Below are 14743 nucleotides of genomic sequence, written 5' to 3'. Positions count from 1 at the left end.
CTACGAGCCTAAGAAAGCTAATGTGGCTATAAAGTATCAAGGATGAATTAATAAAGAATAATATGAGAGATAAAGACAAACATTTCATAATGACAGTAGGGCCGTTTCATCAGGAAGACATAGCAGTTATAAATGTATATTAACTTAGAAACAGAAATTCCAGATATACAAAGCAAAAGCTGACAAAACTAAAGAGGAAATTAGATTTACAATTATAGTTGATCTTAACCTCCTCCTTCCAGTAATTGATAGGACAAGTAAACAAGTAGACAGTAGCAAGTGATGTGTATAGAATATCCAAACACTACCAATCACCTAGACCTACATGATATTTATAAACCATGTGAAAACACTGCAGAATATACATTATTTTTAAGTGCACGGGGAACATTCATCAGGATACACCATATCTGGAGCTCTAAAAAATAAGTCTCAATCAATTTTAAAAGATTGAAATGGAAGTATATTCTCTAACAACAATTAAATTAAGTTAGAACTTTAATAGCAAGATACCTAGAAAATCCCCAAATATTTTAGAGCTAAACAATACATTTTTAAATAATGTGTGCATCAAGAAATTACAAGGAAAATTAGAAAATATTTCAAAATGGTATTAAGAAAATACAGCTTGTCAAAATGTGTGTGATATAGCCAAAGCAGCCTGTAGAAGGAAACTTATAAAATTACATGCTTATATTAGAAAAGAAAAGGCAAAAATCAGTAATCTCTGTTTCTATTTTAAGAAACTAGAAAAAGAAAGCCAAATTACAAAATGAATAGAAAGAAATAATACGTATAAGAGCAAAATTCAATGAAACAAAATGAAAAGCAAGCAATAGAAAAATGTAACAAATCAAAAAGCTTATTCTTTGAAAATATTAGTAAGATTGATAAACCCCTAGCAAGACTGATTAAGGAAGAAAGAATGAGAGCACAAACTATGATTATCAGGAATGAAAGAGGGCATGTCCTTACAGATCCCAAAGACATCAAAAAGGCAATAAGGAAACGTTATGAACAACTTTAGGCCACTAAAACTTGACAACTTAGATTAATTGGACAAATTCCTTGGAAGTCATTTGTCTCTCCTTGAAAGTCATTCAAAACATTCCTAATAAGAACAAGTAGGTTTTTTGAGGAAAATGATATGATGATTATAAAAAATATATATATAGGAATGCAAAGAACCAGAACAGCTAAAACAAGTTGGAACTAGAAGAGCAAACTGGGAAGACTCACATTACCTGATTGCAAGACTTAATATGAAGCTACAGGAATCAAGACAGAGTGACCCTGGCAGGTGGGTAGACAAAGAGATCCTTGACTCAGAATCCAGAGTCCAGACACAGACCTATAGATATTTTTCAATTGATTTATAATAACAAATCCAAGGCAATGTATTGGGGCAAATAAAATCTTTTCGATGACTCGTCCTGGAAAGCTGGATAAGCATATAGGAAAAAAGAAAGAACCTTACTATTTACCTCACACCATATGCGGAAATTAATTTTAAATGGATCCTAGGACTAAACACAAAAGCTTAAACTATAGATGTAAACACAAAAACTTGTAGGGAAAAAAAGGATAATGTATTCATGAGCTTGGGATAAACAAAGATTTCTTATAGGACACAAAAAAGCACTAATCTTAAATGATAAAATAAACTTCATGAAAATTTAAAACTTCATGGGCGCCTGGGTGGCTCAGTTGGTTAAGCGACTGCCTTCGGCTCAGGTCATGATCCTGGAGTCCCGGGATCGAGTCCCACGTCGGGCTCCCTGCTCAGCAGGGAGTCTGCCTCTCTCTCTGACCCTCCCCCCTCTCATGCTCTCTATCTCATTCTCTCTCTCAAATAAATAAATAAAATCTTTAAAAAAAAAATTTAAAACTTCTGACACTTCTGATCATCGAAAGATAGGGATAAAATATTTGTAATGCATATATATAAAAAAAGATTTGTATCCAAATATACAAAGAACTTTTGCAAATCAATAACAACAAAGAACCAACAAAAATGGGCAAAATACTTGAATGGATACTTTACAGAGAAGTTGTCTCAGTGGCTAATAGCACATGAAAAAGTGCCCAGTACCTTTCATCAAAACATGAGATACCATTTTATATCCCCTAGAGTAGCTAACATCAAAAAGATAATACCAGATTTTGGTGAGCACATGGAACTGCTAGAATTCTCATACAGCTCTGATGGGATTGCCAATGAAATAGCCACAGTTTAAATCTGGCAATTTCTTATTAATTAATTAATTAATTAATTAATTAAAAATACACTCCTATAACCGAGCAATTCTATTCCTGGGTGCTTACTCAAGAGACATAAAAATGTACATCCACAAAAAGACCTGTACAAGAATATTCCTACCAGCTATATTCCTAATATCCAAATGTGACCACAACTCAAATCTCCATCAGCAGAAGCAGATAAGCAAGTTGTGGAATGTCGTATAGCAGAATATATGGAATACTTAGCAATAAAAATGAACACAGTACCGATATGTTCAACAACATAGACAAAACTAATCTACTGTGATAGAAACCAGAAGAGTGGTTTTCTACAGCAGTTCGAAGATTGACTGGAAGGAGGCATGGCAGAACTTTCTAGGGTGATGGAAAGTGTTCTGTGTCTTGATTGGAGTATGGGTTACAAAAGTATGCGTGTATGTCAGAACTCACCAAAATGAACACAGATTTGGGATCTTTGCATTTCGCTGTATGTAAATTTTACCTCCATAAAAACAGTATGCTCTTTTTTAAAAGTGGGTGTGCAGTTGAAGGACAATGTGGATATGAATCCCAGCTCTACTACTTACAAGCTAAGCGACCCCACCTCTGTAACTCACATTTCCCATCAAGTGACAGAGATGATAAGACCCCGGATCTCATGGTGGTTGTGGGGAAAATTAAGAGTGTGACCCCCTGAAGAGGACTTAGTGCGGTGCCTGGCTTGACCTGTGCTTTCCCAAACCAGCTGGGTCTTAAAGACCTCGTTCCTTTCTCTTCCCTGAATTCAGCCTCTGAAACCAGCCCTCCTGGCTTTGTTGTTAGTCCTTCTCTGGCTCAGCACCTAGTTTCTTCACCTCACATTTGGATAGTCATTATCTTTCTGGTCCTCTCCCCTTTGTCCTGGGTTTCAATATGATCTCCACCGTAGTCTGCAAGTTCTTTGAGACAAGAGAGCTATCTTTGCTATCTCTAGCCCTGGCAGAGTGTGAGGTGCTTCTCTGTGTTATTATTTCATTTGTGAATAGGTAGTACCAATGTTTAACAAGGAATATTCAGGAGTAAGTCTTACATGGCTCAAAAATTAAAAGTAATAAAAGATTCAGTGACGAGCCCCCTCCAATTTCTCTTCTACGTAGTTCCCACCACCCCTCACCACCACCAAGATTATTGGGGGAAAAACCTCCTGTTACTTCCACAGTTTTCCAAGAAAATAGATATATATTCTCATTTCTCCCTCTGTGTTACATAAAAGGTAGCTACCATAACACTTGTGCGTTTTGTGTGTTGTTTTTTTTTTCACCCAACAACACATCTTGGACCTCTTTGCAGATCACTACTTAGAGGAATCAATCATAAATGTCCCACTGATTGATGTGTTCTAGGTGACTTCTAATCTTTTGCTGTTATAAACACTGCTGTAATGAGAACTTTTTACAATAAACCCTTCACATATGTACCAGTACAACTATAGGATTAATTGTTAAAAGTGGAATTTCTGGGATGTAGGATGTGTGCACTGCTAATTGATACCGTTAAATCAGCCTCCCTAGGAGTTTACCAATTTACACACCCATGAGGAAGAAATGACGGTGTTTGCTTCCCAACACCCTTGCCAATGAATCAGCTATCAAATACTTGGGAGTTTTGCTAATGTCCTGAGTAGAAAATGGTGTGTCAGTGTGCTTTCTCTCAGAGTGAAACAGAATCTTATTACGTGTTCAGATGCCATTTGTTTTGCCTTCTTTGTGAATTATCTGTACCTATCCCTTGCCCATTCTTCTACACAGTTGCTGGTCTTTTTCCTATCAGTTTCAAGTCGTTCCTTATATACCAGAGGGATAAATATTTTCTAATGTGAATTGTAGTTACGTTTTATCGGTGTGGCATTTGTATTGGTCTCTGCTTTATGGGCTTCCTGCCATGCAAAATGGTTTTAATGTTTATATACTTTATTAATCTTTTATTTTGTGGCTTCTAGATGTTGAGTCATAGTTTAAAGGGCCTTCATATGTTCTTTGTTTTTAAGTTGGCTGTTTCATTGTACCCCAGATCAAATTCCAAAAAGATCAACGATTACAATACAAACATGGAAACCTCGAGAACGTTGAAAGAAAAGACCATGCTTCTTGACTTGAATTGAGTCTCATTTAATTGGCACACTGTGCATGTTTGGGGACACACGTAAGTCCACATTGGACACAGAGAAGGAATTTTGCTCCCCTCTCCCGAGGTTATGATGTTCTCATTACCCCATTGGCTGAAACACTCACCAGTCAGCCTCAGCTGACTGTCGCTGTGACCAGGAGCTTGGGCTTCTCATTCTGGCTGTGGTCCAGAGACTCTTTCTGTTTAAGTTGCTGCTTTTGTTTCTCTTGTTGTTGTTGTTTTGTTTTGTTTTGTTTTGTTTTGTTTTGTTTTGTTTTGTTTTCTCATGAGTAGGAAAAACGAGCTGTTGTCAGCCGCAATGACTCGGAGGCCCCGTTACTGCCTTTTTCCTCCTATCACACAGGGACAAGACGACGAATTAAATCGTTCCATCATTCACTCATCCAACAAATCAATGTAGTCAGCATCTGTTGAACGTAACACAATCTGCTCAGTACTAAGCAGACGTGGGTAAAAAGCAGACAAAATCACCCCCCTCCCGAAGCTTATATTCTAGCAGGAAAGATTGCTCGCAAACATGTGATAAGTGCTAAGTGCCAAGTGCCGGGAGAAAGTAGAAGGTGTTGTGGGAATTTATAAGCGGGACCCCTGCCCTGGTCTGATGGATCGGGGATGAATTCCCTGGGGAAGTCTCTTTTGAACTGAACTATGAAGGGCAAAGACCAGAGACTTCCAGACAGAGGAACAAACAAGAAGAGCCTGGGCACTGAGGCCAGAAGAAGCATGGCGCAGCAGAGTCACTTGCCAGAAGCACATGGTGGGTGACTGCGCTGGCCGAGGCCGGTGGCATGCAGGTTACACAGGGGCTGTGGTTGTCACTTGAGACACAAGGCAAAATCCTTTTCCTTCAATGTCCAGGTACGGTGCTATCTGTAAAACTTTGCTTGATCAGTAAGGTGCAGGTGTATGTAGAGATCCTGATATTTTATAATCGGGAAAACTAGAAACTAGGGACATGAACTGACTTGCTCATGACTGTCCCGGATACTAACAGAGCTGTGACTAGACATCAAGTCTCCTGATTCAGTGGCTGATCACGGCATTAAAACAAAGGAAGATAGGTAGTCAACAAGAGTGGGCAAAGTGAATGCCAGATCAGTTAGGAATTTATTATAGAAGGCAAGAGATGATGATAGCAAAGCCTGGGGAGAAGAAGTGAGCACAGCTAAGAGATTTCTAGGAAGTAAAATGGTGAGGACTTGGTGTTGGTTTGGGACAGAGGGAGTGAGGGAGAGGGAGGTGTCAAGGCTCCCTCCTTGGATAACCTGATGTCATTCACTAAGCTTGAGAGCACTGGGAGAAGACACAGTTTGGGGGAACAGGCCGTGACTTAGGTTTTCATTTCAGTTCAGGCCTCTGAGGGGGACTGCATTGCCTGGACTCATACCTCTGAAGTTAGGGGCTTGGCCCTGGCACCTCTCAGTCGGTCCGCCAGGTAGTTAGTACTTGAACCTGTCAGGGAACAATGCGAGGCTGGTGTTCTAGTGGATGTTTGTCACTGATAACGTGGAATACTACCAGGAAACAATGGGCTTAGAGCTGCATGGTGCCCCTTTTCCTGCCTCCCGCCGTCCTTCCAGTTTTCCATTGCTGGCTCGCATTAACAGAACCGAATTTGAAGCTCAGGCGTCTGGGAAATGCAGCAGCACAGAGCAGAACATGGAGCAACGGGGCTAAAAGACATTAGATGACAATCAGAAAAACAGGTTTAAGGAAAGCACTCTGGGTTAGGAATCAGAAAACTGGGCTTTATTTCCAGCCCTGCCATCAGCTAGCAGTGTGACCTTGGACATGTCACTTCCCATCTCTGAGTCTCTTCCCCTCCTTCAAATGTGTAAACATCTCCTTGATGTTGCACATATTTAGGTGCCTTTAAGAAGCCTTCCCTGACTCCTGTCCCCCCCCTAAGAATTGGTGCCCACATACCCTCTTGCTCCTCCAAACTCCTCTTCTACCTCCTTTTCTGTTTTACCTGACTTAATAATTGAGAAATAACTAACATACCATTAAAGGCACAGATATTACATATTGAGTTTGATGAGTTTTAACAATTGTGTACACTCACGTAATCACCAACCCAAATAACATAAAAAAAGTTTTCTTACTCCCCAAAAGTTTACCGTCACCCCTTTCCAAAAAAGATCCCACCATCTCAAGCCCGTACTCTGATTTCTAGGACTATAGTTTTTAGTTTGCCAGTCATTGGACTACATGTAAGTTTAGTATGCAGTATGTGCTTTTAAATATTTTTTTATCTTGGTAAAATGTGTACAACATAAAATTAGCCATTTTAATCATTACTAAGTATACAATTCAGTGGCGTTAATTACGTTCACAATGTGTGCAATCATCACCACTATCTACCTCTTTGTATCACACTGCATTTTATTTGCCTATCAATGGGGATTCTACTTTCAAGGGCTAGGATCATTTCTTATTCCAGTGATTGGCATGTAGTAAATACTGGTATTTGTTGACTGGTTGAATGAGTGGATGAATGAATCGAATGTCTAAAGTCTCACTGAGTGTGTCTTTCTATCTAGTAACTATAGAAGAGTCACCTAACTCTTCCTTTATTCTTCCTCCACATCTTAGATATTTATTAAGTATCAATAGGACATCTGCACTAGGCTCTAGAAATTAACAGATGACTTAGACAAAATTCTTGCCCATAAGTCCACAGCCAGGTTAGCTGTGGTTAGACAAGCAAGTAACATGTAATAAAACAATTAATCCTTAGTAAAAGAATGAATAGTGTAGGAGTTATGGGTGCAGAAATGAGGTCATGCCTTATTCTCCCTTGGGATATCAAAGAGGGCTTCACAGAGAAGCAAAAACAGGTTTAGTATTGAGTAGTGGGGTAGGAGTGGGGAGAGTCAAAGGGGAACTGTAAGAAATTTTTTAGGCCAAAGTCATGGTCCCTTGTCCTTCTGGACTCCCACTTGCTGCCTTGATGTCTAAGACTATGCTTGCAGAGATTTAAGATAGCTCCCCTAATTTTTTAAAGCATGATGGATTTACTTGCACCCCCACTCCACTTCCTCTTCATTAAGATTCTTCCTTATTTCTCAGTGTTTCCCTGTTTCTCAATGTTTGCCTTGAGTTAGACACCCCTCTCTCTTTAAATGAGTTGCTTTTATTATTTGTGGCTTCTCATAAAAGGTCTTTGTTTAAGACTTTGGTCTTTTCCCAGGGAAAGCCATAAAAATCTCCAAAATAGTTTTAATTTATTTATTGATCTCTTATTTCAAAAGTAGCTGCCAAATGATTCTATACTATACCACAGTATACTATGTCTACTCATATTCATGCTCACCCAAACAACATACACATTCTCTCACTTATTCCCCACTCTACCTTCTTCTCCAACTTGATGTAGCTTAAGAACTCAGACCAGTAAGAAGTGGTTGTCTGTGGTCAAAAAGGTGCTATTGGACTATCAATAACTTGGGGGTTATGACTCTTATTTAGAGGGCTGGATGTTTGGATCGACAGTTAGACATTTGGATGAATGGATGGATAACGGATGCATGAATGGTTGGATGGACGGATAGATGGTTGGGTAGACAGACAAATGGGTGGATAGACAGATGAATGACCAAGACAATCAAGCTTCTAAAAGCTAGCCAAGGCCACCCTTGATAACAACCTTTAGTAGGCAACTGAAAATGAGTGTTGGCAATGATGATGAAAGCACTAATAATTTGATGATGTAATATGATCAGTGTTACAACAGAAGAATGGGAAAAAAAAAAAGTCCCAGGCAGGATGGTGATGAGATCCCAAAGAGTGAGGTAGGGCTAAGACTTCATGCTTTCCCTCCTTCACTGATTAAACAAACTTTTATAGAGCTATCTTACTAGGTACCACTCTCTGTTCACCTCTGCTGTATACTGTGGTAAATACGAAAAAAGTGTCAGGTGGTATCCCTCCCTGCTCTAGGGTAATTCATGGCCTAAACTAAAGGATTCCCTTCTTGGGGCACCTGGGTGGCTCAGTTGGTTAAGCGGCTGCCTTCTGCTCAGGTCATGATCCCAGGGTCCTGGGATCGAGCCCCACATTGAGCTCCCTGCTCAGCGGGGAGTCTGCTTCTCCCTCTCCTCCCTGCTCGTGCTCTCTCTCACTATCTCTGTCTGTCTCTCTCTCAAATAAATAATAAATTAAATCTTTAAAAAAAATAAAAGAAAAGAAAAGACATGGGAAAAAATTCTGAACGCTAAAAGACAAGAATCATCCAAAAGCGTTTTTCAATGAAGACCCTTTCATTTGCTACTCTAGATAATATTAAGTAACAACAAGATATTATCCATATTACTTCTCAGCCTTCTGCTTAAAAGGTTTCTTTCTTAAATTGTTTGAGAAGTCCAAACAAGACCATATCCTATTTCGGGAAGCACAGACAGAGAAGTCCATTTCCAGCCATGCTCAGTTCAGTAGAAATGGCGGGCAGGAGGGATAAAGGTGGGGGACAAGAGAGCATGTCTCTCTCTTTTGTACCCAAAAATTTTCTTAAGATTTTATAAATACTCTCTACACCCCACATGGGGCTCGAACCCACAACCCTGAGATCAAAGTCACAGGCTTTACTGCCTGAGACAGTCAGGTGCCCCAGACCCAAAATGTTTTATGTCAAGAAAAATATAAAGATGTCGAAGAATAGCTTATACTTTCCTTCCTGCCTCTCACTGTAACTCGAGTAAATTATACAAGACCATGGAACAGGCCAAGTGTGACATTGCCATGTGGTCCAAAATCCCATCTTTGTCCATATGAAAAAGGACTGCCATGTGGCCACAGCCAGAAGACTTCCAGAGCATGCAAAGCAAGGTTGTCTGAGGACCCTGGCTTCTGCCCAAGGAGAAATGTGACTCTAGTTGCAGAAACAGGAATAACTCGAAAGTCATACAAGCCAGGGGTAAAAAGATGAACTGACCTAATCCCCTCCCCTCCCTTATGAATATGAAGGCAGAGCTATCAGCGAATCGGCCATAGGCAGAAGTAGCAGGAGCTGAAAAGTCACAGACCCATGTGCAAGCGAAATTTACCTTTGAGCCAAAAGTATAAGCAAATGGAGGCTGTGAGGCAGCCGATGTGCCCGGAACCCGTTTTCCCGGGGTCACTCATTAATCCTGTGGGTCTCCGTTCAAACATCACCTCCTCATTCCCGAAACCCACCTAACCATTCCTGTCCTCACACTCCCCCTGTCCCACCCTTACCCCCAGATGCAGAGACTTGGAAAGAGTCCCCCATCAAATCCTATGTGATTTTCTCTGTCACGTTGACCACAGTTGTAATTATTTTTAGGGTTTGTTTTTTTTTTAATTCAAGTACAATTAACATACAGTATTTACCACAGTTGCAATTGAACAGTCCTTTATGAGATGATCAGTTGCCTCCCTTTCTCCCCTGCTGGACTGTAAGCTCCATGAAGGCCCTCCTTCTATCACTGTACATACTCTCCGTTTTCACACAGAGCCTGGTTTGCTTCAAAAAATAAGTAAACGTTCCTCGAGAGATTTAAGAAGAAGCCTTTACTCGGTGGAGGACACAGCCTGGAGAAGCCTCAAGTGGAGAGTCCGGCTTCTGAAGGCAGGTTGGTGTCGCAGGGCCTGGAGAGATAGGGCCCAGCCTCTGAGTGGAGAGCCCTCGGCCCCGGTCCCCCAGGCCGCCAGCAAAGGCACTTGGCTAGGGCCCCAGTTCCCGTTGCAGGAGGCTTCACGGTGAGTTCTTGGTTACCCACATACGTCCCCAGCGCAGACTGTGTGCCAGGGAAGCGGGACCATTTCTAAACGGAACGCTTCTCAAAGCCTCGGAATGGAGTCAGTGAATCAAAGGTTTATATTCACTCACAAATTCCTATTTCTTTTTGTTTACGGAAAACTGCTTTAATTTTCCGTGTCCATCTGTTTGATGTTTACTTCACTGACTGTATTAGGGCTTAGCTTCATCATGTTCTTTTCTTCTTGCTATTCAGGAAGCAAAAGGATCCCGATTGATATTTTATTAGTTTTTGTATAATAACTTGGGTTCAAAATACTGGATTTTTTTTATTTAGGGTACTACACGTGTCTTTTGGGAGTAGGAGAAATATTTTTTAAGAAAATCATGTTCAAATAAATAAGTAAAATATCTCCCTTCTCCTCAATGGTCCTACACATCATATTTTATATGGCTACTGTGGATATCCTTGCTGTGGAACCGTCTTATCTGTCTATACTTTTTGGAAGGATAGGGATTTCATTTATATGGGACATGCATGTTTCAAAGCAATGTTCCAATGGATTTTTTGGACCAGATAAGTCCTTCGTTGTTGGGGGCTGTCCTGTGCGTTGTAGGATGTGAGGCAGATCCCTGGTCCCTGCCCACTAGGCGCCAGGAGCACCCACCCAGCCCACCCACCCAACAAACAAAACTGTCTCCAGGGGTGCCCGGGTGGAGCAGTCGGTTCAGAGTCCGACTCCTGGTTTCGGCTCAGGTCATGGTCTCAGGGTCCTGAGATCGAGCCCCACCTCGGGCTTCCATGCTCTGCACAGTGTCTGCTTGTCCCTCTACCTCTGCTCCTTCCCCCACTCTCTCTCATTCTCTCTCTCTCATAAATAGATAAATAAAATCCTTTTAAAAAAAATCATCTCCAGACAGTTCCAAATACCACGAGAGGCAAAATCACCCCCTTAGGGAATCACTGTTTTACAGCATGGTAGAGACTAGCAGGCAGAGACTGTTTCCTTATCCTTCAAGAAAGGCAGACAGAGATGGGGCAAGCCCATCATTGGGCTTTTTGGTCATATATTTTTCCAATCACCAATTTGGTCTCCATAGTCCACTTTGTGTCAGGTACAAAAATGCTTCATGATATCCCATCCCTTGGTGAAAACACAGGACAGAAAATGTTTTTCTGCAATCCCTGGAGGCCTCCCTCCCCCTCCAGTGGAGATAACACTATATGGTGATCTAGTCAGACCAGCAGTCTGCTGCTTCTTGCCTGTGTGCCCTCCAGAGAGCCCCAAGTTCTGTATTTGTACAGTACAAATATGATACTTGGCCTGCAGATCAGAGAAGTTTGGAAGAATCAAATCGGAAGCTACCTGATTTTGTTTTGCCTAAGAGATAGTCAGACAAAGCAATGCCTCTCAATATATTGCCTTTTCCGGATAAAATGACTCTATCCTTAATGAAGGAGTGGGAAGCAGAACAGAGCGTGGCAACGGAGCGTGAAATCCAACAAGCCGGGGGCTGAAGGCAATCATGTGCCCTTAACAGCCATGTAGGTGGCTTACCAACTAGGACACATAACCTCTCTGAGTTTGTCTTCTGTCTTCAATAAAATGATCCTAACATCCACTGTATAAGGGGGATTGTCAGAATTATAGAATATATGCCGGGTACTTTGTACAAGTGCCCAACCTAGACTAAGCACCCATCAGTTATGCTTGCCATTGCTGTTACCATTCATAGTGAATGCAGAAAAAAAAACATGTGCTGTCTGGCTAATGCATTGGAGAAACATTTGGGAGCAGAATTTCCTTTAGGATCCCTGAACCAGAGCTTTCATGGCAACTTCCATCTAAATTGCTTAGCTTAAAGCCAATGGCACTGAAAGGCATATTGGAGAGATGAGTCCTTTCTCAGGCTGAGGTGACAAGAACTGTATCTTATTCATACCTATATTCAAAGCACCTAGCACAGTCCATGGCTGAAGTAAGTACATTCATAACCATGCTTGACAAGTTCTTGAGCATCTACAAGGTTCCAGAAACAGGTCTAAGGTCTAGGAGAAGGGAAAGGGATGAGCACAAACAGACACAGACCCTCATAGAGATTACAGTCCTATTGCAAAGACTGCAAATAAAAAAACTCACAGGAAATTGGCAGATGTGAGAAAAGCCACACAATCCTTTTGGAGAATCTCTTTCATTTTTTCACTTATGATAGATGCTCAGTTACAGAGAAATCGTTCTCAACTTTAAGAAAACCAACATTGCAAGAATAATTGTAAATGGGAGATGCAAAAGATGCCATGGTCTCACGTTGAGACCCTAGGGAGTGGTGGGGGTATGGTAAGGTACCGAGGAGGATGTCACTCCTGAATGATAAAGATGGCACATTCTCCGTATGGGTTTGAGATTTCGGGCTTTGAGGAGAACGGCTTTTTGACAGTGGGGTGTTCATAATGGACAGAGGATGGTGCATAGTTGCAAGAGATATGGGCAGGGTACAGCATCATCCTCAGGAACCTGGGTTACAGGAGCCAGATTCCCTTCCCTGAACCCCCAAGTCTCAGCCAGGTACCTGGCGGGACAGGTGATGTCACACAACTAGGAGGCAGTTAATGAGTAGTCTAGCTCTTTATAAAGACTTTTTTTTTAAATATTCATCCAAATTCTACAGATGGGGGGCAAAAAAAAACGTTTGCATTCAATCAACTTGAGAAGGCTTTCAGAAAATCCCCCTCTGAGTGATTTCAAGCATCTTATTCCTACCAGAAGAAGCCAATGGGATTAAGCTTCACTTAATCCTTTTAGAATGGTTAATCGTCTATAGGATTTGTTACAGGGCTGGAGATGGTCTTAACTTCCTGGATGCCTATGATTAGAGTCTTGACAGGGTCACACGGGATGCTCCAAGACAGATTAGAACCAGGCTGCATCCAACTTTTCTTTTATAGATGGAATAGTCTACAAAGCTCTGGAAAAGGAACAAAATAAAGTAGGATTACAGGGAAAGGCCAAAGGAGCTGAAGGACACTGAGAAAGGAGAAAAGAGTTTGGGACTGTCGTAGTCTTAAAATACATGCAAGACAAAAGTCCAAAATGTGCATTATTTACTAGTATATAGGACAACAGCTGGGACATTTTTGAGAAAAGGTCTGCAACATTTTACACCTAAGCAAAGGTACGCTGCTGTGGTGTGTTTATCCTACGGGTTTCAGAGTTGTCTGTTTTTCTCTTGGCGCACTTATAAAAGCAAGTAAAATTGAATGCTATTTTAATAACCCTTCTGGGACAGTGTTATATATTAGATACGATCCATCGTGTCCTACCCCATATGTATTTTCCACAGCATACCTGCTTTTGCATTAGACGCTCTACACTGTAGGGAGAAAAATGGGTCTAAACTATAAAGCTAGCCCTTTCTTTTTGCAGACATCCTGTAATTAGCTCAAGTTTTCATCTTTCATCAAGATCCTGCTGCACAACACAGAAAAGTTTTCTCTTCTCAACATGTTTTTGCCAGATGTTTCCACAAAAGAAATGTAAAGGCAAAGTTTTTTGTGTGCACTGGTGCATATGACTTCATCCTTAATGACTGCTTCAGAAGGCTCCTCCTCCTTAATTAAGCGAATTAGTTCTCCCCGGGTTCCTTTGTAAAGAACACCTATTGTCTCCGTGTCCACAGTCCCTCAGCATCCCAGCCACGGGTCATTGTCCCCTGTGCCCTCAGGAGGAGTCAGACTTGCAGCTCCAGCCGCACTCATTCTATAGGTTCCGCACCACAAACTCAAAGTAAATACTTTAACATTTGACAAAAGAAAACTCAGTCACTGCAAATGAACGCGTGAAGCAGCTGCTATCTCTCCAATTAACCTTCCATTTTCCTCTGCTTCAGGGATGATTCTGTGTGGAAATATGATGATGAACTGGCATCGGGATCAGCGGTGAGGCACTGTCTCTTTATTTTGTCTCAGATAGCAGTGTTTTCCACTTTGCCAGAGAATATTTTTCTGTTTCCTTTAAATATTTCTCCCTTCCTTTCCTTCCTTCCTTATCGATCTCTACCGTCTGCACAGAATTTTGGAAGCTCAGTACCGGAGGTGGCTTTAGGGGATCTGATTCAGCCCCTTTATTTGAGAGGTGGCAAAACTGAGAGGAAGGTAATTGCCCTAATCATGCATCTGATTAGATTAGTAAAGACGTCGATGTCTTATGCCAGATCTTACATTTGCTACCAGCTGACGGATGGCGCTGACTTTTCCTGTGGCAACCCAAAACAAAACGACAAAATACCGTCACTTTTTATCAATGACATAAACTTGAAACCATTGAAGTTGATGCCTGTATATACTTCCCAGTGGTTGCAAGGCAGTATTTTTGTTCCAGCTATCTCATGGGGTGGGCTGATCTAGCCACACTCTCATTTAATAAATTGGGAACGCAAAATGAGTGTGAGCTCCCATGAGGATCAGTGGCATATAGTTAAGGCTGTGTAGCTAGATAGGAGTCCAAATCTCAACTCTACCTCTTATAAACAATGACCTGGGACATGTTTCTCAATTTCTCTAAGCCTCAGTTTGCTCAGGTAAAAGCTGGATTAGTGGGGCGCCTGGGTGGCTCAGTC

The 14743-nt window shown here is 41.3% G+C and overlaps 1 long non-coding RNA gene across 1 annotated transcript in view; it reads right to left on the bottom strand.

Annotated features, from left to right (window-relative positions):
* Positions 1 to 4401: 4401 nt before the first annotated feature.
* Positions 4402 to 14743, bottom strand: part of LOC123857603 (uncharacterized) — a 45403-nt gene continuing 35061 nt past the window's right edge. Inside the window, exon 4 of the long non-coding RNA XR_010413052.1 lies at positions 4402 to 4814. This is a non-coding gene — a long non-coding RNA (uncharacterized LOC123857603). The remainder of the gene's footprint in view (positions 4815 to 14743) is intronic.

Source organism: Mirounga angustirostris, unplaced genomic scaffold (genome assembly GCF_029215605.1).
Source record: "Mirounga angustirostris isolate CCGP_5_RB_7025 unplaced genomic scaffold, mMirAng1.0.hap1 SCAF_7, whole genome shotgun sequence".
NCBI lineage: Eukaryota > Metazoa > Chordata > Mammalia > Carnivora > Phocidae > Mirounga > Mirounga angustirostris.
Note: the sequence above shows the minus strand (reverse complement) of the source record. Positions and strands in the feature narration are given on the sequence as shown.